Source organism: Neopsephotus bourkii, unplaced genomic scaffold (genome assembly GCF_033783945.1).
Source record: "Neopsephotus bourkii isolate Nb327-2 ecotype Australia unplaced genomic scaffold, CSIRO-AGI_Nbou_v1 NB_663, whole genome shotgun sequence".
NCBI classification, from domain to species: Eukaryota; Metazoa; Chordata; class Aves; order Psittaciformes; family Psittacidae; genus Neopsephotus; species Neopsephotus bourkii.
The window spans coordinates 1705810-1733013 of record NW_026901162.1 but is presented as its reverse complement, the minus strand read 5'-3'; the positions used below and the strand labels follow the sequence as shown (position 1 = coordinate 1733013).

The 27204-nt window shown below is 46.1% G+C and overlaps 1 long non-coding RNA gene across 2 annotated transcripts in view; it reads right to left on the bottom strand.

Moving 5' to 3' along the window:
• LOC133212090 (uncharacterized) overlaps nt 1–27204 on the bottom strand; it is an 84245-nt gene that overhangs the window by 14758 nt on the left and 42283 nt on the right. The window contains exons 11-12 of one of the 2 annotated variants that reach the window (XR_009725388.1): nt 26138–26227; nt 10777–10870 (exon numbers count right to left, since the gene is read on the bottom strand). This is a non-coding gene — a long non-coding RNA (uncharacterized LOC133212090). Of the gene's footprint in view, nt 1–10776; nt 10871–25901; nt 26228–27204 lie in introns of those variants that run through there. The other variant, XR_009725385.1, reaches the window with a different exon arrangement.

Here is a 27204-nt window from a genome sequence, read left to right as displayed (position 1 = left end):
GGAAGATACTGAAGATCTAACTACTAAAGTTTGCTATGCTTTTGCTTCTGAGACTTCAACCTCCACTGCCTGTTGCAGTACCAGTTGCAATGCACAGGCTCAGTTGGCCTCAATGGTCTGTCTTTTGCTGTCTGGTATCATTGAGGGTACTGAAAGGTTGGCTAAGAGCTGTCCTCCCTTTCTCTGTGGGCCTCAGTACAGTAACTACTGACTGCTGCTACAGTTCTGGTCTTCTGAAAACCCTGGTCTCGGGTGCAGCTGATGGCAGTGGGTGACTTCAGCCCTCTCATTAACAGGACATTAGAGGAAAGAAACAGACACTTCTAACATGTGTTTCTTCTTATCATAAAGTAAATGCCAAAAACAGGTTGGATGAATAATTCCCCAGAATTAACTCCTCCTCTCCATTAACCATAAACTTTAGCAAGACGACATGCTTAAATACAAACATCCATATTGCAGACATCTACATTTAGATTAGAAGAATCCCACCCTAGACATCTGTATTTCAGAAGAGTAAAAATTGGTGCCTTATGGCACAGATGCATATAGGAGGTGGTATTATCATCGTATTACAGTCTTCCACATTACAAAGACTAACAATTTTGACTCCCAAGTCTTGTCTGAGCATTCACAATGAATGTCAAACTGCACATTTGGAAACAATGTGGCCTACTCCTCGAGAGCAAAATGTAGATCATGGCCACCATGTTATCCTTCTTTCACAAAAGGCTTAAAACCTGGGAATGTTATAAAGCTCACCATTAAATGAAATTGCACATATGTTAACTACGGTTTTATTTATTTGTCACAAACACCTGCTGTAACAATAAATACAGAAATGAAGTACAGGAGTAACAAGCCATCCCTGACTAATATACCCAAAGAAACACTAGGGCTAATCTGCTTCTCTGCCAAGGAACCAAAATGTAGAGATATGAAAGGTTTGAGGCTGCTTTTCACCCCTGGATGGAGTCCTGTGCAAAGAAAATACATGTTCTGGGATTTAACAAACTCAGGGAAAAATAAGCTTTTCCTGTTGCTTTGTAATAAGATTCCTCCATAATATTTTCATAATTGAAAACTAGGAGTAGGCAGGTGAGAGGCAGAGCTGTTCCATGCGAACAAAGAGATGAGAAAGAAAGGCATAATTGAGGCTCCTACTTCCAGTTCCTTCCTACTGCACAAGCTATAAAATCACTGCAATGTCTTTCTCAGAGAGCTTTAGTATGTTATTTCGTGTTGTCTTCCAAGCTAAAGTAGGCCTACAGACCTCCTTTGATATGTTTACACCGAATTAACATCAATTAATGATGAAGGGTACAATGAACAATCCATTCAGCTCACCAAATGTAGATGCCTACATAAGACTGAAATGAACCATCTCTAAGCTCCATTGATTGTATTGACTAGTTTGATTACGAAGACCATTTAGACACCCAACTCACATGTGGACATCTACATTTACTCCAAAGGTAAGTATATAAATCTCTCCCAGGTTTCACAGCTCACTGGCAGATAGGTGAATATTCCAGACAAGGTTAGTAATGAACTAAATGATCTTAACAAAAGGGAAAAATGCTCTGAAAACAATAGGAGGCAATTCTACTGAGACAGAATAAGGCTCTACTCTTAGGCAGCACATGAAGGATGGGAGAGGATAGACTAAGAAGCAGTTCTGAGAAAAAAAATAATAAACTGAAGATCAGTTAAAAGTATCATTTGTTTATGAAAAAAAGCAGTCATAATACGATGGGATGTACACCTGACAAGGCATATGAAGGAATCCTTGCATTCTGTTTGGCACAGGTTACATTACATTCAGTTTTGGGCACTGCACATCAGAAAAGATGGAAAATAAAAGTAAAGCTGCAAGAATACCTGGAGGTCAAGAAAATAAGCTATTCTCAAGACATTTCAAGTCAAGATCCAGAAGAGGTAACAAGGGGCTTAACTTGCAAGAAAAGAGATTCAAGCTACAGGTCAGGCTTACGCATGTAACATGCACAAGTAAAAAAGGACAGTTTTCTAAAATGACTCAACACTAGAGTGAGCAGCTCTGTAAGCTTCTGAAATGTCCTTTTTTGGAGACAGGTTAAAGCAGGAAAGCAGGTTAGTCAAACATCTGTTAGGGAGAACATAGGTTTATTCAATTGAATTTTGCCTTGGTCAGAGGGAAGGAGTGATGACCTCAATCTGCTCTAGCCCTGCCTTCTATAATTCTTCGGTAACAACCCATTTTAGAGATACAGAAGCAAAAATATGACTTGCCTACATGCATGACTACAAGTGTGGCACATCCAGAATTAGGACACCGTGGCTTATCTCATTCTTTTAAATAACACCAGCCACTGGTATCAGCATATTCTTAAAAAAAAAAAAAAAATCTTTTAAATAGCTACATTTTTAAAATAGATCATACGATCATAGAATAATTTGAGTTGGAAGGGACCTTAAGGTAAAAATCACCTAGTCCAATCCCCCTGCCATGGGCAGGGACACCTTCCGCTAGACCAGATTGCTCAAAGCCCTGTCCAACCTGGCCTTGAACACTGCCAGGGATGGGGCAACCACAGCCTCTCTGGGCAACCCGTGCTGGCACCTCACCACCCTCAGCATAAAAAGTTTCTTCCTTATGTCCAATCTAAGCCTACCCAGTTTAAAACCATTGCCTCTTCTCCTTGTCACTACAGTTTCTCTCTATCTTTCTTACAAGCCCCCTTTGTATATTGAAAGTCCACAATAAGGTCTCCTAAGAGCCTTCTCTTCTCCAGGCTCAATAACCTCAGCTCTCTCAGCTTTTCCTTATGGAAGAGGTGCTCCAACCCTCTGATAATTTTTAGGCCCTCTAGACATCTTTCATCTTCTCTGAACCTGCTCCAGCATTTCTGTCTGTCTTGTACTGGGGATCCCAGAGCTGGATGCAGTACTGCAGGTGGAGTCTCATTTGAGCAGAGTAGAGGGGCATGTCTCTCATATCTCTCAACATGCTGGCCATGCTTCTTTATATACAGCCAAGGACATGATTGGATTTCTGGGCTGCAGCCACATACTGCCAGCTCATGTCCAACTATTCATTGACAAGTATCCTGAGGTCCTTCTCCGAAGGGCTGCTCTTGCTCCGTTTGTCCCCTGGCTTGTACTGAAACTGGGAATTGCCTTGACCTCAGGTGCAGGACTTTGCAGTTGGCTTTGTTGAACTTCATGAGGTTCACATAGGCCTAATCCTCAAGCCTGTCAAGGCCCCTGTGTATGCATCCCTTTCCTTTAGTGAATGAACTTCACCCCTAAGCTTGGGATCATCTGCAAACTTCCTGACGGTGCACTCAATCCCACTGTCCATGTCACTGATGAAGGTATTAAATAGTTATTAGCCCCACTATGGAACCTTGAAGGACAGCACACATTACTGGTTTCCACTTGGACATCAGAGCATTGACTGTAACTTTTTCGACACAGCTACCCAGCGAGTTCCTTATCCATCTAACAATCCATTCATCAAACACGTGTCTCCAATTTAGAGGTAAGAATATTGTAGGGGATTGTACCAAAGGACTTACAAAAGTCCAGATAGATGACATCCATAGCTCTTCCCTTGTCCACAGATGCAGTCACTCCATTAAACAAGGCTTCTAGTCCATCAGGCACGACTTGCCCTTGGTGAAGGCATGTTGGCTATCTGCAATCACCTTCCCTGTCTTCCACATGTTTTGATGTATCTTCCAGGAGCATCCGCTCCATGATCTTAGATGACTAGAGGTAAGGCTGACTGGTTGGTATTTCCCAGCATCCTCCTTTTTAAAATATGGGTGCACTATTTTCCTTTTTCCAGTCACCAGGGACTTCAGCTGATTACCATGACATGGTTTGGCATGGTTTAGTGGGAGGTGGACCTGCCTGTGGCAGGGGGCTGGAACTAGACAATCTTAAGGTCCTTTCCAACCCTAACTATTCTATGATGACTTTTCAAGTATCATGGAGAGTGGCTTGTCAACTACATCAGCAAGTTCCCTCAGGATCTCTGTGATGGATCTCATCAGGTTCCATAGACTTAGGTATGTTTAGGTTCCTTAGGGGGCCTCAAACCTGATCTTCTCTTACAGTAGGAGGGACTTTGCTCTCCCAGTCCCTGACTTGAAGTTCAGGAGCTTGAAAGATGTGGAAAGGGAGATTACCATTTAAAACTAAGCCAAAAGGATAGATAAGTACCTCAGCCTTCTCCACGTCATTTCTCACTAGGGAGGGAGGAGTGCAACTTGCAAATTAACTACATTATTGTTGAATCTGTAAATACTGTGTAATTTCACTATTTTAATGTATATGAATCGCACTCGCATTTACAGCCACATCAGTTACTTAGCATAATATATATATTATGCAGCAAACAGTGATACAAAACTGTGCATGCAATTTCATGCAGTTTTTTATATCTTTTTAAGTTGCCTGTAAAATCCCTGAAACAAAGATACCAAAGAAAACTCAAAAGAGTGCAGCAGTATTACCCCTGTCACATGTAAAGATCACTTTCATTTTCTTCAGTGACTTCCCTGCAGAATAATACTAACACAGACCCAGAAGTATGATCTCATTCTTTGACCTTTTCAAAACAGATGGGGTGGGGGATCACCATGAAAACTGCAACTTTGCAGTCTTCTAACATGACTGTTAAAACCATGTACCTTCTCAGAAACTGTGCCAATCATTTGCACTGAATTAAGGCAATTTTCTGGCATTATATTTCAATGACCTTGGAAAAATACTTTGTAATTTGTTCTACATGGCCCAAGCATATACCCACTACTTCTGTGGGGTCCTACAGCAATACTACAGAGCCTCCCAGCTAAGTAAGGAGCCTTCAGGAGGAGGAGAGGTACAAACCAGACAATTAACATTTTAAAGCCAGGTGTTCTTTTACATCTGTGTGGGCTTCACCTGCCTATGCTCCTTTCTGCAATGAATTATCACGGTTAACTATTTCTCGGGAATTCTTACCAAGTTTTAGAATTTAATTGAATTTCCCAATTCAGTTTCAGGACAGGTATCTTTACCTGCATCATAGAACTCTGGGAGAAAAGTCTAGCAAAAATGGTGTGTCTGCCAGTTTGGTACATACAATGTCTCTTCTCTGTGCCTTGTGAAAACCCCGTCAAAATCAATGTTCAGCAAACTGGGTTTTTATATGCCAAGCCTAAAAGACTAGTCACACATGCTACCAAACTTTCAAATTTGTGACCTTATAAGATATCAAGGTCATCAGATCTATCAGATTACAACAAAACTCCCATGCTGTTTTCGGCTTCCACAACCTCTCAAGCAGCAATGTAGAAGCCACTGGCTCTAGGATAGGCACTGTCTCTTGGAACTCTAACAGTGACACTCACCATTCAGATCCAACTGCAGCACATGCAGTTCAGCCCTGTTACCAGGCCAAAAACATGCTCAGGATTTGTCCAGACAAGGAACTTTGAGAAAATTAATCTGTATCCACCAAGTGAAGTGAACTGTATGATACTGGATTTACACTCTGAATAAGTGAATAGGGTGTTTAATACTATTTAGTAAATCTGCATTAGAAACCTATTGAGATTAACTTTCATGTCTCACAGATAGGAGTCTTTTGTGCTCTGTGACAATGGCAGTTTCTTAGTATGAACTCCCTAATGCCAGCCTTAAAGCCTTCCTTTTTCTCAAGACTTTTTCAGAGCTAGGAGGAGCTCCACCTAAACCTGCAGCTCTTAACCAGGCATCAAGAGGAATCATGGCAGTTATGAGAGCAGCAATCTATGCAGATTAAAAGCTTATGCTTATATTTGGGGTTATAACTAGAGGCATTAAATATTGTACATTTTAATAGTGCTCTGCTGATATCAAGCTTTCCTAAAATTTAGGTTAACGGTACATCCCCAGTGAAGAGATATTGTCCCTCCCTCCACAAGGAGTAAGAGACCAGAAGTGATTCATTATGTATGTGACTCAAAAAGCAAAAAATGTATAACTGAACATTTGACATACAAAATACAGATGTCTACACCTGACCTGTCAGATCGTGCTCTGCACAAATGGGGCACAACTCCTCTCTAAAACAGACTAGATGAATTATGGACTCGAAGTACCTGCTTATCTCTTCTGACTATAAAGGGGTGTGATGTGACATGTTTTATGCTGTACACCTGTAAGGATGAATAATGAGCATCAAGTTTTTCCTAATCCTGGTTTGATCTTGGCATGCCCTGTAAGGATAATCGAGTTAATGACTGTAGGTTTCAGATCTCTGGCTGCTTATTGTATTTCCCCTGTCCCTCTGCAGGACAGCTTCATATCCAAATGAAAGTCATTACATATCATTACATATCCAAATGAAAGTCATATTTTAATGGTTTATTTTTTTCTGAGTGTGTTCCAGAGATCCAACTGTTTCTTTATCTTTTGCTACAAAGGGTGTCTGAATGTCACTTGGCTCAAACACTAGTGTCTCAAGACACCATAGGCACTTGCAGAAAAGATGAATGGAAAAAGGCTCTAGGGCGGTGTCTCACATCAGATTGCTCTAGCAGCCCCACTGCACAGACTGTGACAGCACATCTACCCTGACAGAAGTACTTCAGCTTGTAAGCCCCACTTCTTTGGTTTGATTTCTGTCAGGTTGATGCCCCCCTTTATAGGCAGTGCCTTTGCTTGAGGTGATAGTTTGAGAACTGCTGTTTCAGGCCTCATAAAGGTTTGAATTAAATCTATACAGTCTTTTGTGGATTACTAGACTAGGTAGTGACATACTAATCTAGTTTCCTTCTGCAACAGGATAACAGATGGGAGAAGCAGGAGGTGTCATATCTTGACTGTTTTTTATACTGACATGTATTATTCTTCTACCTAAGACAGAGAAATACAGTTTATAGGAAACTAGCATTTGATGAGTACAAACTGGCTGGGAAGTCATTCACTAAAAGCATTTACCAATGCTTAGCTAAATGGTTAGTTATTGAAATGAAAGGATGCATAAACCAGGATTCCCCAGGAATCTGAGCTAAATTTAGAGCTTCTCAGTATTTCCATTAACAACCTGAATGAGAGAAGATAAATTATGCTTATTCATTACTTCAGATAACCCCATGCTAATAGTTTGCCAGCTCACTGGAAGATAGGTTTGAAATTCAGATTACCTTGACAAATTGGAGAAACAGTCTTAAAAGTAGGTGCCAAATCAATACAGAGTATACAAAGTCCTGCACTTTCACATTGCACAAATACAGGCTAGGCAAGAATTAGTAAGACAACAGCCCTGTGGAAAAGAGGGGAGCACAGCCAGGATATAATCAACTACACTGCTGCATTTAAGTGAAAAAAGAAAGCTAACCCCAGAGTGGGATATATAAAGAGTCAGACAGCCTTCAGGAGACTTGAGTTATCTGCACACAGCAGCCAACTCTTAGCTGGAATACTGAGTCTAGTTTGAGATATGTCAAAAGAGGAATTGGATGGAGTCCAGAAAAGAGAGGTTAAGAATTGTCAGAGGTCAAAAAAACATGACACCTATGGAGAAAAAGCAAAAGGATTGACATGGTTTAGTCTATAGATGACTACAGAAAACACACCAAGACCTCCAATATGAAGGATAGTTAAACACTGGCACGGATTGCATGGGGCTGGGGGGGGTGGTGGTGGTGTGTATGAAATCTCCATCCCTGTATCATGGTCTAAGTCCACCCAGTAACTCAGAACCACACACCCGCTTGCTCACCGCCTCCCAACCTCCCCTCCAAGGGGGGTGGGGAGGAGAATCGAAAGAATGTAAACCACATGTGTTGAGGTAAGAACAGTCCAACAACTGTTGGACAACACCCGCTGACTGATACCTAGCCTGACCCAAGCAGCAGTCTGCCCTGCAGGGTAACTCCCCCCAGTTTATATAGTGGGCATGACGTGCTGTGGTATGGAATACCGCTCTGGTTAGTTTGCATTAGGTGTCGTATCTCTGCTTCCTTCCAGCTTCTTGTGCCCCTCTGCCTTGGCAGAGCATGAGAAACTGAAAAGTCCTTGATCAGAGTAAGCACTTCTTAGCATCAACTAAAACATTGGTGTGTTATCAGCATTATTCTCAGAATAAAGCCAAAACAGCACTGCACCAGCTACTAGGAAGAAGAAAAAATAACTTAAAGCTGAAAGCAAGACACCCTGGATGTCTTTAGGCACAGGCTTGACAAATGGAAAAGACAGCGGGTCATCAGTGCATAGGGAGAGGTTCAATAAGGTCCTTTCTAACACTGTTTTCTAGAATGCAGTCATTCTGCATCTCCTAAACATTGTGTTGTGAGTAGTTGTGCTTAAGAATAATTGTGCAACAACCAGCATTTCTCATTCAGCATCCTTGGAGCTGAATGAACCTGAGTTTTTTACTTGTTATAAATTCAGTAAGTCCGCTAGTTCTCAGAGTTCACTGCACTAAAGCTAAGGCAGTTAGACAGCCTGCTTTTATAATGCTTTCATTGAATAAATTTGCACAGCTGCTACCTAGCGTCTACATTATGGCTCAGCACCACTTTGTTAATTTGGAATCCAGATCTGGTGACTGATTTAGGAAAACAGTTCAGCTAATCCCTAGTGAATAGAAATCCTCAGCCTAAGATTGTATGGCTCACTAGATTCCCACATGTGCAAATGCAGCAGCTGCCTTGCAAAGGGAAGTTAAAATATCAAGCCCAAACTTTGGGGTTTTTTCATATGACATGCTTATTTTCCTTCCTCAGAGACGAGGGCTCCAAAAGGAAGGAGTAGAGATGACCACAGACTTTTCCAGTAGACAGCTTCTGTAGCAAGGTGGCAAGTGCATGTATGTATTCTAGAAAGCTCCTTGAGGGCAGCAATTCTGGCAGTAGAACGTTCAAAAATGTTCTGTTCAAAAACCTTATTCTGCTAATTAGCTTTGCCCTGTTTCTTCAATCAGCCAATATAATTAGCATGAGTATGCATGTGATATCAGTAATCCATATATTTTAAACTATTTCCACATAGTTGCCTCCTGTGTGATAACACATTCAGGCAGAGTACTGTAAATTGCAATTCCTCAGTGACAGCTTCAGGGAAGCCATTCATTGTTACGGGAAGGCCCCTCTGCAGACTGCTTCCTGCCTGATAGGAAGCCCTGGACTGACCCACAATCTGTTGAGCTTTGGGAGACTACACAATGCCGATTTCTTCACTCAAACTTGGCATGGGGTGAGCATGCAGCTGATTTTCCTGGGAGGCTGAGATAGGCCAGTCAGTGAGACACGTATTACAGTATACATAGTGTACCTGCTCCTGCAGTAGCCGTCCACATTCATAAATAAATGAATAAATGTAATGAAAATAACCATTTTAATTATGACAACAGTGAAAAGCCATTTATTCCTCCAAATTATTTTGAAGATAACTGCTCTCAGGTAAGTCCTCTAAGTGGCACTGTGTAAGTGAATGGCTCTAGTGCAGCTGAAACTAGTTTCTACTGAAGACAAGCACAAAACTTCTGACTACCCACACTCATGAGAATATACCTCACCTACAATTCTTTCTATCATCATATTACTTACAAGTTTTGAGAGCATTATGTACATTTCCTGGATATACATCAATTTATATATGACCCTGGATAACTCAGACCTATGCTTCCCTCTTCTCTTTCTTGCTGTGCCCTCCCACCCCACTTTTTTTCACTTTCCCCTTCCTATACATTCTTGCAATGTTTCTGAGATTTCTTCTTTTTCCTTCCAAATGAAGTTACATGGGATTAACCTTGGAGGTCCTTTTCAACAGACTGATATTTCTCTCCTATCCTCAGGAACTAAGAGATTTACTTAACGCAGTAATCTCACCTCCTGCCAATTACAAAATGGAGTGCAGTTCTCTAACAGTGCAGTGCAGAACACTAGACCAGAACAGCTGAAATCCCTTCACTGGAAGCAGGATATCCTTGTCCAGGTTATTTCCTAGTAAATGTACATTTACAGGTGCAATGACAGATCTTTGATATAATGCCTAATAAGAGAATGAGGCTCAAAATCTAAAGCTACTCAGATACTTACCTCCTATCACCCAACAAGAAAGATGTAAATAGGAGTCAGATGCCCAAGGATCCCAGGTGACATTTGGGGATCCGGGCCTACGGTCCCATCTGAGCTCCCCAAGCACCAAGTAACTCAGTATGTTCTCAGATGGATGAGATTTTCATGTGGAAAACTTTGCCTGAGTTTCTGATCCAAATGTGCTTCTGGACAGTGAATTAGGTGTTGCTGCTCCATTTCCCAAAAGCTGTACCAGAGACAGCCAATGTGTCCTAGAAAAGGTTGTGTGTTACAGGTAGAAAGCAAGGCTCTATACAAAGATGTGTTGATTGTGTTAACTTACAGTTTTTATAGTACCACACACAGTTGAGTCACTTGAACTGTAGTAAAAGCCAAACTGCCTTTAATAAGGTAATTATTTTGTGATGAGCAAATACTTTCTCTGTATCATTTTACACTGAAATTCTTTTAACAACTAACAAGACTTCCTATAAGGTTTTGTAGCTTTATCTGCCTTGTTTACACCCTTAGGCCATCCTGGCTATGATGTGAGTATGACATTTTATAAGCATGCTACAATTCTCCATAATCACTGTAAGTCAGTATACAGAAGTGCTATAATGTAGATGGTTTCTGGACTCCCCAGAGATTATCTTATCCATGTAAGTTTATAAGCCAAGTAGGCAACATGCGAACAAAAACAGGGTGTTACAGCTGATAAAAAGAATTTTTAAAATACCTGTTGAAGTGAAGAAATGCTGATCCTGAGGGGACATTCTTCTCCTTTAGATGTTTTTCCCCACGATTATTTGTTTCTTTGTGGAGAAGAATGACTGTAATATAAGGAAAAAGAAATATAAGTGGTATGGTACCTGTAAGCTAGATGCTACCACATACAGACTTCAGGGACCTAGCCTCTAAGATAGGATACAAAAAGTCCCAAATCAAGTGCTTCAATTTGCTGTGAAATACATGAGAAAATCTGGACTCTCAGAAGAGTGACAAATACTCATTGCACATTAAGTCACGCTGAGTAAGAGGACACGATAGGTCAGGTGTGTGAAGCTTCTGAAATCTGATTTCTCTCTAGAGTTTACACACCTTGAAGCAACGACTCAAAACCAGTTTGAAGCCTAGGCTGGAACCTATGGTTGTCCTTAAGCACTGAGCATTGCTAGTATGAGTGAGCACCTCAGCAGGAGCGCTACTATTACTCTTGCATGCTGCAAATCTCCCTGGCCCCAAACACGTGTCATTACCCAAACTCTTTTCATTTGCAAGGTGTTTTCATACACAGGTGTTTCTCCATATATTAGCCCTTTAGCATGCTAATCATTTTGGTTACTCTTCCCTGAATTCCCCCAAAAGCACTTATTAATTTATGATAAAGAAGTAACATTAATTAATCTATTAAAATGAGGAAATAGACGTTCAGATGTATGCAAAGAAACATTTTTTCTCTATTTACTCTTAATTTACATCTTTATGAGTCAAATCCCCACTGTTACATTGCCAAGTCAAGTAGAATTTCACTGGTGGTTAAAGTTGTCCTGTAGGACCGCAGGAAACACGTATCTTTAATTAATTTGGTCTGATAAATGTACATGGCTAAGAAAGAATATCTCTAAGCAAAAGTAATGAATAAAGTATTTTTTCAGAGACACCAGCATTCCAGAGTGCAAGTAATTGTCAGTTTCAACAGATGAGTATCAATATCGTTGATATAAGTATGTATAACTCTATGTAGTAAGTCTATTCCCCTGGAACTGTTGTCCCCCACTTAAGGGTACATAAGGTACTCCAATAGCTTTCAGCTTGCTTGGGAACTCTAAAAGGCCACAGCTGAGATGCAAACATAACTCTGCTTTTAAAAAAATAATTACAAAAACAAAACAAAACAACAAAACAAAAAAAAAAAGAAGAAGAAAAAAGAGGTTCATTAGAGTTTTGGGTTGTTTTTATTTTTCCCTTTAATTTCCAGCTGACGGGCCCGATTCTGCCACCACAAGGGAATGGGGGGAACAAGGGCTGCTAGCGGGAGCACGTCGGGTCACCATCGAGCTGGGGGGAGCCGCCGGGGATGTCCTCCGGGAGGGGAAAAATCCCCCCAAAACAAGGGAGGAGACCACAAAGTGTACCGGCTGCAGCCGTAGAGAAGCCAGGCGGGAACGAGGTTATCTATCTGCCGCCTTTCTGAGCTCTAGGCTAGACACTGATTTGTACATGGAAGAGATGCGGGATGCGTCAAACAGACAGTAGGGCAGCCCCGTGTTACCGGAGAGCGCGGAGAGGCTGCGGGTGGCTGTGAGGAGCCCGGAGCGAGCTGCAGGGAGAGCCCGGTGCCAGCTCCCGCACGCCGGCCCTTCCCGCACGGACCTTCCGCCGCGGCGCCCGGAGGGATGTGGTCGGGAGAGCGGGTGTCCCCCCCAATCCACCCCTCCGCGGCCCGGGCCCTGGTGCGGCGGCGGTGCCACAGGCAGCTGCCCCCGTCCTTGCCTGCCCGTCCGTGCCTGTCGTGCCTCTCCCCCGGCCCGGCCCGGCCCGGCTGCTTACCCCTCCTGGCGCTGCTCTCTCACAGCCTGCCCACCACTGCCCCAGCTGTCCCAGCACCATCCCAACTGTTCGGACAGCCCCAGACTGCCCTAGCACTATCCTAACTCTCCCGCGTTATTCCAGCACTGTTCCAGGACAGTCCCAGTACCATCTCAGGATGTCCCAGCACTATCCTAACTTCCAGGACAGTCCCAGTCTGTCCCAGCACTACTCTGATCCAGCGTTATCCCCGCACTGTCCCAGGCTGTGCCAGGACAGCCCCAGCACCATCCCAACGGTCCCATCATTGCTCGAGCGCAGTCCCAGAGTCCCAGCACTGTCTCAGATCCCGTGAGGATCCATCTTCCTCCCACAGATCCCCCGGGTGGCCTCGCGCGAGCCTGGACCCCGCGTACCACCGGCCAGGCAGCACGACAAGGGGAGCTCGTCCAGCACACCCCCCCTAAATGACAGTCCCAGAGCCACGGGCAGGGTTGATCGTGTCCCGGGACAGCCACCGCCGCTGCCACCACGACACAGACAGGAGAAGCAGCTGAGAGCTCTGTGAATGGAACCCTCGGGTAGCTTCGCAGCCCAGCTGTCGTGTTCATAGGGTTGCGGGCGCAGGGAAACTCCAGCAACTCTCCAGCTCCACCATGGAACTCCGAGCGCTGACAAATCCGCAACTCGGGTGTCAAGTTTGTAGAAAATGGCCGGACACAAATCTCTTTCGCATTTTTCTCCAGGAAAATAACTAAATAAACAAACAAATAGACAAATAAATATTCTGGGCCCGGGAGATAAATGACTGTCTGGTGGTAAATACTGACCAGCAGCAGCAGCTGGAGGAGAATCACCCTCACACCACCAGCGTTTTAACTGCAGCGTTTAGAGGAGAGGAGGGGAAACGCTAGATCTTGCGAGTCGCAACCGTCTGCACGCCACTGGCTTCACTGGCTCCAGTGTCTGCGAGGAAAAGATAAGAGGCTGGTGCAGAGGAACAATTAAAACAAATAATAATAACGAAGAGGCACTAATGACTTGGAAGCAGCCGCGGCCCCGCCGAAGCGCCGGCCCCGGCTGGGAAGCGCAGCGCAGGTGGCAGCGGCGGCGGTGCCCGTGCAGCGCCCGGTCCCTCTGCCCGGCCCAGGGCGGCCAAGGGACACGGAGGGGAGCGGGGGAAAACGAACACCGGCCGCATACGGTGAAAATCCGCTGCCCCGCGGGGAAGCGTGAGCGCACGGAGAGCGCAGTTCGGCGGCATCGCGCCCCACGGGCCGGGCGGGGTGCATGGCGGGCTCCCCGGGGACTGAGAGGGAAGACAACGCCGAAATCCCCCCAGACACAGGCGGTTCGATTTCAGCGGAGCGGCGTGGATGTGACTGTCATTTGCTAACAGGTCCTGAAAGTCTTTCGTGCGTTCCAGGCAGCCAGAAGTTACTTTTGGTGTCATTCCCGCCGCTGTCCTCCCGTATTTCCAACACACCGGAAAGTTTCCATCCGAACAACTTGAATATTTTCCAGTAACCACTCATTTTCCCGGAAGCGAGAACTAGCTTGGGAAGCAGATCTGAAGCGGGCTGCCAGCGGCTCTCCGCCCCGCCCCGCCTAACCCAGAGCTGGTGTAGGCATGGCCCCGGAGCCGGGACCCCCCCCCGTCTCACCGGCACCGTCCAGGAGCAGCACCGGGGATCGGGGGCTTCCCCGGAGGAGCAAGAAGCCGAATAGAAGCAGCGGTCTCAAGCCCAAAGGGCGGTTACCTCTGGGGAGAAAGAGTGAAAACAGAGGGGGGGCGGGGGGGGTGAGAGAGAGAAAGAAAAAAGAAAGAAAATAACAAAGAAGAAAAATCAAAGAAGAAAAATAAAAAGAAGGAAAAAATAAAAACCACCAAAAAAAAGTTGTTCCTGCTTTTTTAACAGCCATATCCCAACTCTTCCCGACTCTCTGAACTTCTTTGCTTAATGACACTACTTGATCTTCTGCTAAAAGGAGGTGATTCTTCGCTTCTTTCTATATTTTAAATAATTCCTGATGTGCCGGGAAAAATAAAAGTACCAACAGACACCCAGCGAGCCGAGGATTTGTGTTTGGTGGTTTTAACGACGAGATTTTAAGTTGCTTGATTTAATTCTGCCAAATAGGAAGGTAACAGTTGTCTGTAGAGCTCAAATTACCTGAATTTACACCCAAATCTACGCGAAGTTTGACAAGAGACAATTCCGATAACCCCGGTGCCACTGAGGCGGGAGAGGGACTTGGAGGGAAGCATAAAAACATGGGCTTGAGGATATCCCCGAGGAAAGGGGTGTCCGAAAACGGGGCGCCGAGAAACCTGCCATCGAAGGGATGAGGGGGGTGTTGAGCCTGGCACGAAAGCGAGCCGTCATACTGAGATTTAGTTATTAGCAAGACAAATCTTCGGACTGGGGAACGAAATGGGAAGAGAAACTTAATATCCGTGACTGGGGAGGAGAAGTGAGATCCCCGGGCCCCTGGTGCCCGGCAGGCACTCTCCGGGCAGAGCATTTCTGGGATGAGACCCCCTGCTCCTGGCCAAAGCTCTGAAATAATTAAAGTTAAAAGGAAATATATATATATATAAAGAAATATATATATATATAAAGAAATATATATATATATAAAGAAAAAAAAACAATCGGGAAAAGACAAGTCGTCGCTGGGACACCGCTCTCCAAACCCAGGTTACCGTATTTCTTTCGCTAAGACCTGACATTATTTGCTGTATGTCCTCCTGCTAGTCAATCATAATGAGCAGGTTTTAAAACCTCCACTAATTTACACAGAACGAAACCACTGGAAAGAAGAAAAAAAAAATAATTGGAAAAAAAATTCCAAAACCTCGACTCAATTAAAAATAACGATTTTGTTCTTGGACAGCTACCAGGTTTTCGCTCTTACCGTCCCGGGACTTTGATTTAAGGTCGGTAACATCCTGTAAGGCTACAACCCTTCCGCATCCATTGCCATGGTGCCCCGCCAGCCCTGCCCCGCCGGGCAGCACGGAGCTGCCCGCAGCCTGCCCGCACAAGGGCTTTGATCGCAGAAACGAACGTGATGAGGCGCACGGGGTTCATTAAGCTTTGCAAAGATCCAGTTGGTACGAGCAATAAAAAAACACATCCCGGTATTTAGCAACCTGGTTGCATACGCTGAATATAGACAACGGGGTCTAAAGAAATAATGACGAAATTACGCGGCTCTAAACACACCCAAAAAAAAAAAGTTTCCAGAGAGAAAAAAAAATAAAAATGTTCAAAATACCTCAGTGGGGATCGAAAAAAGCCCCAAAATCTTCGTTTTGTGGCGCAGAGCACGTCCTTTCCCTCCACAGCTTTCCCAAAACCCCTCTTTTCGAGCCCATTCTGTGGATACAGAGGCAACAGGGAGGGGGCTCTCCCCGCCGGGGCTGCTCGGGGAGGGGGCGGCGGGTCCCGGGGCCGCCTCGCAGAGCCTGGGGGCTGCAGCCCGGGGGAAGCCGCAGGGCTCCCGGGGAACTCCCGAGCAAATCCCATCCCAGCGGGATGCCGGAGTCGCTCCCGCTTCGCTGGAAAGGGAGCCGCACCGTGTCAGCCCCGGCACTGCCAAATCCCTTCTCACCCCCCCGTGCTTCCTCCCCCTCTTCTCCTCCCGAGCTGTATCGGATTTTTATCTTTTTATTTATTTATTTCACCCACCCTCCGCACAAACGCCTTCTCCCCCGCCTGCAACATTTGGGGCTTGCGAGCAAGGAGAGCTCTGAAGCGGCGGTTACCACCGCGCTCTTTCCGTGACACCACGGGGGAATTTTGCGGGTTCTTTGAAATAAAATAAAATAGAATAAAATAAAACAAATGATGAGGGGAAGGCGCTGACTCTCTCTGGAGAGGGCTGGCAGCACCCGCCCAGAGGTGGCTGCGGCACCATGGCTCGTCCCTACGTCCCCCCGAGTCCAGCTGCAAAACGCAGCTGGGAGGAAAACGGGGCTTGGCAAGGAGCCACCTCCCCGCCGAAACCAGCCCTTCCCCGAGCCCCAAACCCAGAGCCGGCGTTTTTCCGCCCCGCTCCCCGCCCAGGGGCACCGGGATCCGCTTTCGATCGCTGGTTCCAAATTTCCCTGGTAGCTTAAGAAAGGAGACTGAAATATCACTACTGGGGGGATACGCACCGCTGCTAAAAGTTTAGTAAAGAGCTTCAAATCAACTCCCCACCACTGTTGGGAAAATTTCTTTTTTAAAATATATAGGAAATAAGATTTAATTTCTCTGACCCATTTTGAAATACGGGGAGATGCCGTACTTGGCCAATAACCCCCTAAAAGTTTGCAAAAAGGTATGAGGACTAGTGATGATAACACCAGAAGAGGCGCTTGGACTGGTGTGTAACCCCTGCAAACGCCTGACCAGAAATTCCAGGCGCTTGTAGCCGAGTTTTGTCGTTTCACTTTGCTGTCAACAGCTTGTCGGTAAATACGAAGTGAGAACTGGGTGAGAAGAGGGCAAGGGAAAGGTATCCAGGGCTTCTCTCCGAAAAGCAACGTTGGGCTTTTTTGAGGTCATTTCACCTCGATTCTTTCGCCATTTTAAATATAAAACCAAGCTGGCTGGGTGGTTTCCACAGTCCCTCGCCTGGCTGGGGCAATGCGGTAACTCCGCGTACAGATTATTTGAATCAAGTTGGTAAAATGCCCTTGGTTCTTCCCCTGGTGCCGAGCGCTAAATAAAAAGTCGGGCTAGCTGTCCGAGCTGGATTAAACTATAAGTATTGAGAATGTGGACATTGGGAGCTTAATCGTTGCTACTTTCACATTAGATTACAGGAGGAATATGGAAAGCTGTTTGGTAAGGTTGTGATAGGAAATACAATTTCCTTCTCTATCTTAAGCGCAATGTGCAACACGTAGTAACTTTTCCCTATAAGGCATCTACTGCCCTGTGCAGGAAACAATCGGTAACCCTGCGGAAAATAAAGTATAGCTCTTAAAAACCTGGGAAAAGAACCAACTTTGTACTCCGTTTAAAGTATCTTTTCCCTTCACAGACCAGCTGGTAAACCAGCCCCGAGGCAGACACACTGCTCTGCCCGCAAACCTGGGGGGAAAAGCACCCAAAAACTAAACAAGAAACAGAAAAACCCAACCAAACCCAACCACCCCCGAAGGCGGAGGCATTCCTGCCGGCAGAAGTGAAACCGTCTCGATACAGGCGGGTTTATTTGTAAACCCGGGAAGCGGCGGGGGAAGGGAAGGGAAGGGACGGGAGAGGAGAGGGGGCGCCCGCGGGAGCGCGGCCGGAGCCGCCGGGGCCGGGGCTGCCGCTGCTGACTCGGAGGAGCGATGTAGGTCAGAACGATTTCCCTCAAGTTACCCGAGTTTGAACAATTCAGCTTTTCTTTCGAGGCTCCCAAGGCGCTGTTGCAACGCTCCTGAACGCCGGGGCTCCTGCCGCGCTTCAGCCCCCGGCTCTGAGCGTGTCACCTCCCGCCCCTGCCCTCCCTCGCCACTGCCAGCACACCCCTACGTTCATTTATTTTGTTAATCTTTTATCTTACAGACGTGGGTTTGTTGGTTTTGGCGCTGTTTTTTTTTTTTTTTAAAGAAAACTTGTGCCAGCGCGTCACACTCCCCATTTTTACTAGATTTAGAGAAGTAGCAAGCGAATCGCCTGCCTACTCCCCATTCTGCACGGCTTCTTCCAGGAAGGCTTATTCACGGCTCGTAGTTTGGATCTATTCTTTGTTACCACTAGTTACTACTTTCCACCACCAGTCAGTTTTTACACCGTCACTTAAAGGGCTATTAACAGAGTTCCCTCTGGCCACGGGTTTTGTGCGCAAAAGACGGTCAGTCTTTTGAGCGACACGGAGAAATGTCCGTCTTCCAAAGGGGCGATTTTCGTTATTTTCTTTTTTGTTCCTCCTTTATTTTATTATTTTTATTTTTGCCCATAGCAGAGCGGGAGGAGAGGAGCCGCTGTCCACACGGAGGATGAGCAAGCGCCGTGTCCTGTCGCAAGAGCAGCGAAGCGGGACGGAGACCTCGCCGCGAAGCGCGGAGCTGAGGACGGGAGTCAAGCCCGGGATGAGGGGACTCTCCAGAACAGGAACTGCACTCAGAGGCTGGATTTTAACCCCTCGGAGGTGTTCCCAGCCGTCACCTCCGCTCCCCAGCGCTGCAGCAGGCAGGGGCCGTGAGCGGGCTGGGGACATTTCCGAGGGACTCCCACTCTCCCCCAGAAAATTATCACCAGGACGGCAGCCGCTGTCACGAAGCACAACTAAGAGGGGAAATCATCCGCCCATAGATTTCACAAAAGCGAGCAGTAGGGGGAAAAAGATAACCCAAAACTCCTCCCGACCGAGCGCTCTATTTCTACCGGCAACACGCACGCCCCATGTGTCCCTCGCGGGTGTTTTGGGGCAATCGCACACCCGGTGTCGCGGTCGCGCAGGCTCCCAGCCTTCCCCTTCCCTGCCGTTGCTCTCCAGCCCCGGCCGTAGTGCCAGCGGGCGAGGACTTCCCTGTCTAAACATGGACGGTTTCGCCGTCGGAGCAGGATCCCCGCGAATGTTTCTCCCAGCAACAGCACCAGCACCAGCGGCTCCACCGAGCACCGAGGCCGGAGCCGGGAGCGCTCGGGCAGGCTCGGACAAGCCCTGCCACGGCCTCCGCCCGCCCGGGGCACGGCGGCTCTTCCTCCCGGGGCGGGAGGGGCCAGCCCTCGCTCTCAAAACAAAACCCTAAAACCCCCCACAAGACGGGTGTTGAAAGCAAACAAAAAAAAAAAGAGAAGACTGTGTGTGTGTCTGAGTGTGTGAGTGTGTGTGTGTGTGTTGGTTGCTTTCCTGAGGCTCACTGCCCTGCCCGGCCTCGCCGGCATAAAGCTCCCCCAGCCCCGCGGCACCCGAGGGCGGCGGCCGGGGTGCCCGAAGGCGCTCAGGACGGGGAGAGGGAACCGGCGGGGAGGGTGGGGGGAAGGTGGTCAAAGCTCAGGACCCGTTTGGGGAACCCGTTCCCCAGCCTCGGCGGCGGTGGAAGGCCCTCCTCTGGTGTTTGCAGTTCTCTTTGTTTACATTCAGTTTAGAAACATTGGCCTTCGGCCAAAAATAGCGCCGGTTACATACACACACCACTCCCCCTTAGCCCCCCATTCCTTCCCCGGTTCAAACTTTCACGACCCCCCGGTTGTTAAAATGTTATTCCCAGATTAACCCTTCGCCCACCTCGGAAAGAAAACACGGTTGGACGGGTGCGTGCACCTGCCCTCGGAGCTCCCAACCGAGGGGCTCGCAACAGGTTCTACCGGGGGATGGAAGTGGAGGCTACCGACGAGGAGAGACGCGCTGAAGAGAGCGGAGCGGCTCCGCCGCTCGCTTCAGCGCGTCTCTCCTTGCTGCCCGCGGGGCGGTGCTGTGCGGCAGCGGCAACCGGGCGGGGAAGCAACGCTGCTCTCCCCGCCGCCGCTCCGCCCGGTTCCCCCCGCGTTGCTCGGGGCGGCGGATGGGGAGAGCGCTGAGGTCGCTTGTATGCTGCCTGTCCGTCTCTCTCTCTGTCCTTCCCTCCTTTCCCCACCCGGCCCGCCTCTCCACCCCGATATCTTCCACCACCACCACCACCCCCCCTCGGCGAGGAGTAAGTGCCACCGCTCCGCCTTCTCCTTTTCGCAATGTTGACGCAATCTATAAATAGTGGAACAAAAGAACCAACTTCCTCGCAGCTTTGCTGAAACTGCACAAAAAAGGCAACCGGGGGGCGAGGGGGGGACGGGACACACACTGTTATTTTTTGATTTTATTTCTTCTCCGGTTAAAAGGCGAATTCTTCCCCCCCTCGACACACACGCTACTGGAAGATTATTTATATTTTTTTTTTCCTCGCTGTCTCCTATGCTGGCAACGTCCTGCGAGTGGCTGTTTTGCTTTTGCGCCGAGAGTACGGCTTCCTCCCCTCCTCTTCTGACAGTAAGTGCCCTTTAACTACTGCCTTTTCTACTGGGGTAGGGGGGACTGGGACGGGGGGCCTGCCTGCTCCCCTACCTGCCTGCAGCCCCAGAGGAGGGACCAGGCGCTTCGGGGAGGGGGAGGGGGAGCAGTTAGAGGCGGTTAAGTGCAGGGGTTGCGCGCACGGGGGACGGCGCGGGGGTACCCGCGGATTTGGACGAGGTGGGAGGGAAGCACGACCCGGTGAAATAAGGTGATCGGGAGTGGGGACGCTTGCCTCTGCCCGCCGAACAAAAGCTGACGCTGATATTAAACGGGCTTTTGTTAGGGGGAAGTGTGTGTGTGTGTGTGCGGGTGTGTGTGCGCGGGGGGGGGTGAGGGGGAGAACAACACCCCGCCCGCAGCAAGTTGCCGTGCGGCGGAGGGCACCTTAGACTTGTTTACCACTCGGTGCCGCGCTCACCGGCGTGTTTACCCTGCACACACGCCTCGGGGCTCCCCCTCTTCAAACCCCTTCCCCCCACAAGGAAGGGGGGGGGTGGGAGTGTGAGCGGAGAGGGGTTTAAAGGTGGGGGGGCGCACTGAGATGCTGCTGCTACGATCACGCGTAAAACAACACCCCCCCTTCCCCTTTGCCAGTCGGATCGGTGCTAGCGCAGGCAGTTACTGGCCGGAGGGAGAATTACATCATCCCCTGCTCCAGTGATGCTACCTTTAGTGCCGCTACCATGAGTGCAGGGAAACAAGGGGGGCGCGCCTCTCCCCCCCCCCCCCCCCGATCGGGCGTGCGCTCGATCCGACGGGGGGGTGAGGCTCACCCCCGCGTCATTCACACACACACACGCCCGCCCGACTGTTTACAGCGCTCACACAGGCGTATTGTGACGTAGCATGATTGACAGCCAGCCTCACTAACGGGGGGGGGGGGGGGGGGCGCGGGCCTCGACGCCTAGGCCAGAACACGGGCGCCCCGCCTGGTTTCCCCTGCTGAAGGGGGTTGGAGAGCCGAGCCTAAGACTAAATACTTCAGAAGTTAAACAGAACTTAGACCCTCCAGCATGAGAGTGATTTAGGTGCCGCCGATTGATTGGCGTTTATGACGTTTTGTGACGGTTTATGACGTTTCAAACGCATGCTACACGCTCGAGAAGCGACTTCTTGCGAGGGAAGAGAGTGTGTTTGTAAACGGGTCAGATCTCTGAAGTTAAACCCCCGCCTAAGCCTGGCGCATTCCCTCTGGGTGCAAGCGGGGACACGAGGGGCCGGTTCTGTGTCTGAAACATGCTCCCGGTGGGGCTGGCACAGAGAAAATGTCACATTGGTGGCCTTGAACACGTCATTGTCCAGAGTGGACAATAAAAAGCTATTTTTTATATACATGTATACATATTCAATGAAAAATACATTTAAGTACCGAGAACAAAATCTCGGTTTCGTACACACTCTGCTTCCCCCGGTGTTACCAGTGCAATGTTATAGGGTCAGAAACTTGTTGCAATATGCTACTTGGGGGAGAGAAAAAGTGGGTTTGGGGGGGGGTTATTTAGCCTGTGAAAATATTGAAGTAGTACTTACCTACTGCAAAGTCAATAAATTCATATCACACTAAACCCAACAAAAAAGTGTTTTAGAAATGTGTCGAGAATTGTTTGCCAGAATGCAGCAGGGTAATAGTAAAGATCAGCATTTACTCACTGCAAATCCAAGGAACTGTGAAGCCCTGTTTAGCAGCACACACAGTTTTTCATGTGTTAATGGTTTGGGTTTCTTCAAAGTGTGTTACTTTTTGAAGTCTGGGTGTTTCTATTTGTGCAGAAAATAGACTGAGAAGCTTTGAGCTCCTACTGTTACAAAAGTTAAAAGGAAACAAAGTTGAGCTGCTAAGTCGGCAGTCTGGAATGAGTCAATAGTATCTCCTTTGTCCTGCTAGCTCTCGCTGCTGTGGTGTATCTTTGCTCTATTTCCTCTGCACAAGCAAACGGGCATTTCTACCCTCGGTATATTTAATAGTTTGACTTTATAGGTCTCCTAGCTTCTAAATATTGTAACCCACCAGTAAAACTCAAGCGCGTCTGCCTTTCCAGGCTGTATGCAACAGCCATGATACCGCCAGCGACAGTATGCTGCTCACTTTAACCATGTAGATACTTACACATTTTCCATTATCTATAATTAATGGGGCAAATTATTATTGCTTTGTTGTAGTAAGCCTTCACAAAGGAACAAGTAGTAATTTTTTTAAAGTATTCCATCACTTAAAAAAAAAAACAACAAACCAACAAACCAAACAAAAGAGGTTGGGATGGAGACACGAAGGAGATGTAAATAACTCTCCCCTCATTTACTTGGGGATTCCCTGGGAGTCTCAGAGGGCAAGGAGGTAACATCAATGGCTTTTACAACAGGATCACAGGTCCTGACACAGGGTCACCGAGAATCTATGCTTGGCTAGCTAGCCCTGTGCTCCAGTTTTGTTTAGCTGGTAGCTAGTCCCTTGAGGGATCAATGTCAACTGAAGCATGCTAACTTCTATAAGCAATGGGTTGGTCAGTGACCAAGAGCTCTAACCCGCTCCTGGAGGGCTCCCTAGTTCTGCTGTGCTTAGGGTTCGAGTGGTGCTGCCAGGCTGCTTCTGCAGCTCGGGAGCTTGTTCCAGAACGAAATCAAAGTGGCAAGAGTACAAAGCAAACCCCAACTCTGTCCGTTTTCTGAAAACAAAAGGTGGGTGGGTGTAGTAGGCGGATTGGAAAAGCAGCTTGGGTAGGGACGTAGCTCATAGACTGAGGCACAGAAACTGGAACCAACTCCCGTCACTATGAGCTAAGTTTCTGTGTACCGCAAACCCAGTTCACTCTCAAACTCTGGCCTTGGCGTCAGCATTAGTTGTTCAACAGACCTGTCACACTCCCACAGATCATAAAAACCTGTCAGTTCAATATCCCACATGTAAAGATACTAGTGTTCAGCAAATAAATTAGCAGCATACTTTCTCTGTAATACATGTATGCCTTAAATGAATCCATTAAGGAAGGAGGTACATAGATACATATATGCACACATAGGTACCTCCTCACACTGATAGCCCCTTCTGGTTTAACTGTCAGAAAGCACTGGCAACTAGAGTTGGGTTGAGTACAGAGAAAAGTGAAACTGTATTAACTCACTGGGAAGTTGAAACCTGTATTTTAATATATGCTTTGTGTAGTTTTCATTTATTTGTATGTTACAATACAAAGGCTTTTCAGGTCTGCAAGATCAAGATAATTTTGGTTTGTTTGTTTTATAAAAATAGGGCTTGTTTATTATTAATTTATCTAAATCTGTTTTTCTTTTGATTAACTGAATTACACAAATGGATAATTTGGAGTATGATTATCTGACTGACCATCCCTTTCCCTTTTCACACTTGAAAAACATTACCAGTCAACTACTGCTGCAGTATTGTATCTGTGACCGTTCTGACTGTACCATTTGGTTGTCTGATACTTTAAATTTTTTTTATGTAACTCTGTACTTCACCCACCACTTCTTTTAAAAACTGCAGCCTCATAATTTCTAATGATAACAAGCAGTTTTCTCTGGTCACCATAAAGGCCTGTGTTATGGATTTCTACGGCTTTTGTTTAAAACTCTAAATATATTCCTACCTTTTCAGTTGTGAAGGGTGTTACTAATTTATATTTGGAAATCTGACTGGTACAGACAGCATAGTCTTCCTGGTTCTGCAAGCAGGCAGTTCCAGTGTTTCAGCTTTTGCACAGTAGCATTTTAACAAGCAGCAGCCATGCATAACTAACAAGACTGCAAGTCCAGTTACTGCTTTTTAGAAGCCTGTACCCAGCTCTTAAGTTATCTGAAATGTCCATTTTATATTGTTGCAGCCATATGTCAAAACTATTAACAGCAGGAAAGTGCAGTAGTTATTCACAATGGATAAGATACGGGGCCGGGGGGGGGGGAAGTTTTAAAAATGGAGCCCAAGGCACAGGAAGAAAGCAGCACAGCTCCAGCTATCCTTTTATAGTAACTGGTGTTTTATGGAAAGTGGGAAAGAAAAGAAAACTCTCTCTTCCTTCCAGCAGCTAGCCAGTGATAGCATGACCCTTCTAACTGAAGACTGATAGCATTCTTGGAGAAATCTTTATGCAGGTTTCATTTCTAGTATCTGAGAAGGAGAAGTGCTGTTTTCCCAGTTCCTTCTCTTGAACCTTACTTCTGGATTCTGGGTCTCCAGCTATACTGATGGATGTCTAACAGAACAGTTTTCAAGTTTGGCATTTATGCTTAATAAGAAGAAATAAACTTTTTCAGAATATTTTGAAGTACTGTAGTAGTTTTCATGAACATTATCTACACGTACAGTTTAACAGTTTGAGTACCGCTTATGTATAGATGACATCAGTTAATCAGGGCATTAGTGTAAAATGTATACACAAGATACACCTCGCACAGACCAAAGAAGTGCTCTCAGCTTGGATTATAGCTACAAATAAATATTTTGTAAAAGATAAATGGAAGTTAGGAAATCAGATGAGAAATGTGTCCTTTAGACTGCCCAAAGAAGCGAAAAATAAACATGCTGAAAACTAGGCAACACTAGCTGGCAAAACAGAATATTGAAACCACTGCACTTTCTCAGGACTCCTAGTATCCTTGTTTCTGGCTGAATGTGGTATGTGCATTAACATCCTTTCTTATCAAATAATACATTTCATAAAGATTCCACTGTATGACAGTGTACTGATTGGCTGTCACAACTACTGACTAAATTATAATTTTGGTAGTCTCTCCAAGTTAAATCCATGAACTACTATATCTGGATAACTTCTGAATCCCTACTCACAAGTGAAACTCCAACAAGCTGATTTCCTGACTTGCAAATTGACTACCTTTGTTTATAAAGATTTGTTTTGTAATTTACTTCAGTTTATCATTTTTACCTTTTGTAGTTGGTTGGAGAAATGTCAGATGGTCTCTTTTGGAGTTTACTCCATTTTAGTTTTTACAACACTAAACATTGTGATAAACACTGCAGACTAAGGAGAAGGAGCTCCACATTAGTGCAATCGCTTTGGTTTCATAACTCCTACAGATTTTTATCCCTTACACACAACGATTTACATACCAGTGAGGGAAAATGAAAATGAGGGGGAAGCTCATTATAACCCTCTAAGTGTAGTTAGTTTCTCCTAACACGAACTAGATTAAACCTGGCCTATGTCACAAGAACTGTGAAGCATGAGAGCAGAGTGTCCTTCCTCCTAACGGTCAGGCACATCTAACGCTCTCTTCACTCAACAGAGAAAACCAGACCCAAAGTGGGAAGGAGGATCTGGGCACCCATTCTTTCACCTCTGCTCCTCACCCCCACTCTTTGAGCTGTAAAGAAAGGATCAGGTTGCACTGTTTTAAAAGCTGGTGCAGTACGCACACTTCCTCACACGGTATATTGGGGAGCACTGGGAGAAAACCTCTCCCGGAGCTCTCTGCAGGAGCATATACTACTTCATAATATCCTGTATGCAGGACTGTGGCTTCTCAACACAGCTGAGCCTACAGTTAAATATGAAAACTTCCCCTGTAAATGCACAGTATGTTTAGGGATGTATTTAAATATTATTGAACTAACTTACCTTTGACACATGGTTTTGAAAGCTTCATGCTTGATGCAAGTCATAAAAACCAAACTATCACAATAGCTCAACACTACAGGTAAAGTAGACCTGAAAATAAATGAAAAAACAAAACAAGAAAAAACCACATTTAAACGACTTAGCATAACTTCCTGAACACACTTAAATTAACTGGATTGATTAACACACTAAAGAATAGAATTGCTCTCTCTTTCATCCCACCGAATGTAGATTGCTACTTACTGCTCCTACAGACATTTAAAGTTAAATCATAAAGCTGATGTTAAATCTGTATCAAGATGGAAGATGGATGGTGTTTTGGCCAAGGTCTGGAAATGAGAGTTCAAACACAGGATGTAATTCTGTCCCTGGCTCAGAATTTCACCAATGGCTTTTTTATCCTAAGATAGGGACAATTAAAACTTCCTTACCTCTCACTGAATCGAAGAGACAAAATAATGCTTACAGGGTGTCCCAAGGCTACATATGCAAAAGTTACAAAAAGTCTAAACCTAAGATCTGAAGTAAGCATTTAGCAAATTTTAACTTGTCTTTGTCTTTTCAAAATATAAAAATCACAGTTCCAGAGGCAAGTTAGCCTAGTTAGCAGTGCTTACTGAATGTCAAAAGGCTAATCCAGCTAGGAAGATCCCCCTTAAAGGAATTCTTATGTTGTATCATATCTTCACATAAAATAACTGAAAATTATGGTGATTCAAATCCTCACCAGTCTTCCACACTCTTCATATTAGATATAAAGACCTGAATAGGAAAAGGTACTAAAAGCCCTCAAATCTCCTCCAGAGAAGGATCTTTCTGTAGGAACTGTGGAAGGAAACCACAAGCCTCCTCCTGGTGGAACAGAGGAAGTTTTGGATGCAGTAGGAGAGTTTGAACAAAGCACTGCAGAGATGCTGGGCTGTTACTCAGTGGCACTCAGTCGCTAAAAGAGCTGTATCATGGCATCATCTGACAAATGGCCCAACAGTGAGAAGGTATAAATGCTGTTTAATCTTGCCTCAGCCACTTCTGTTCAAGCTCTGTGAGTTTTAAAAGGGACAAAATCT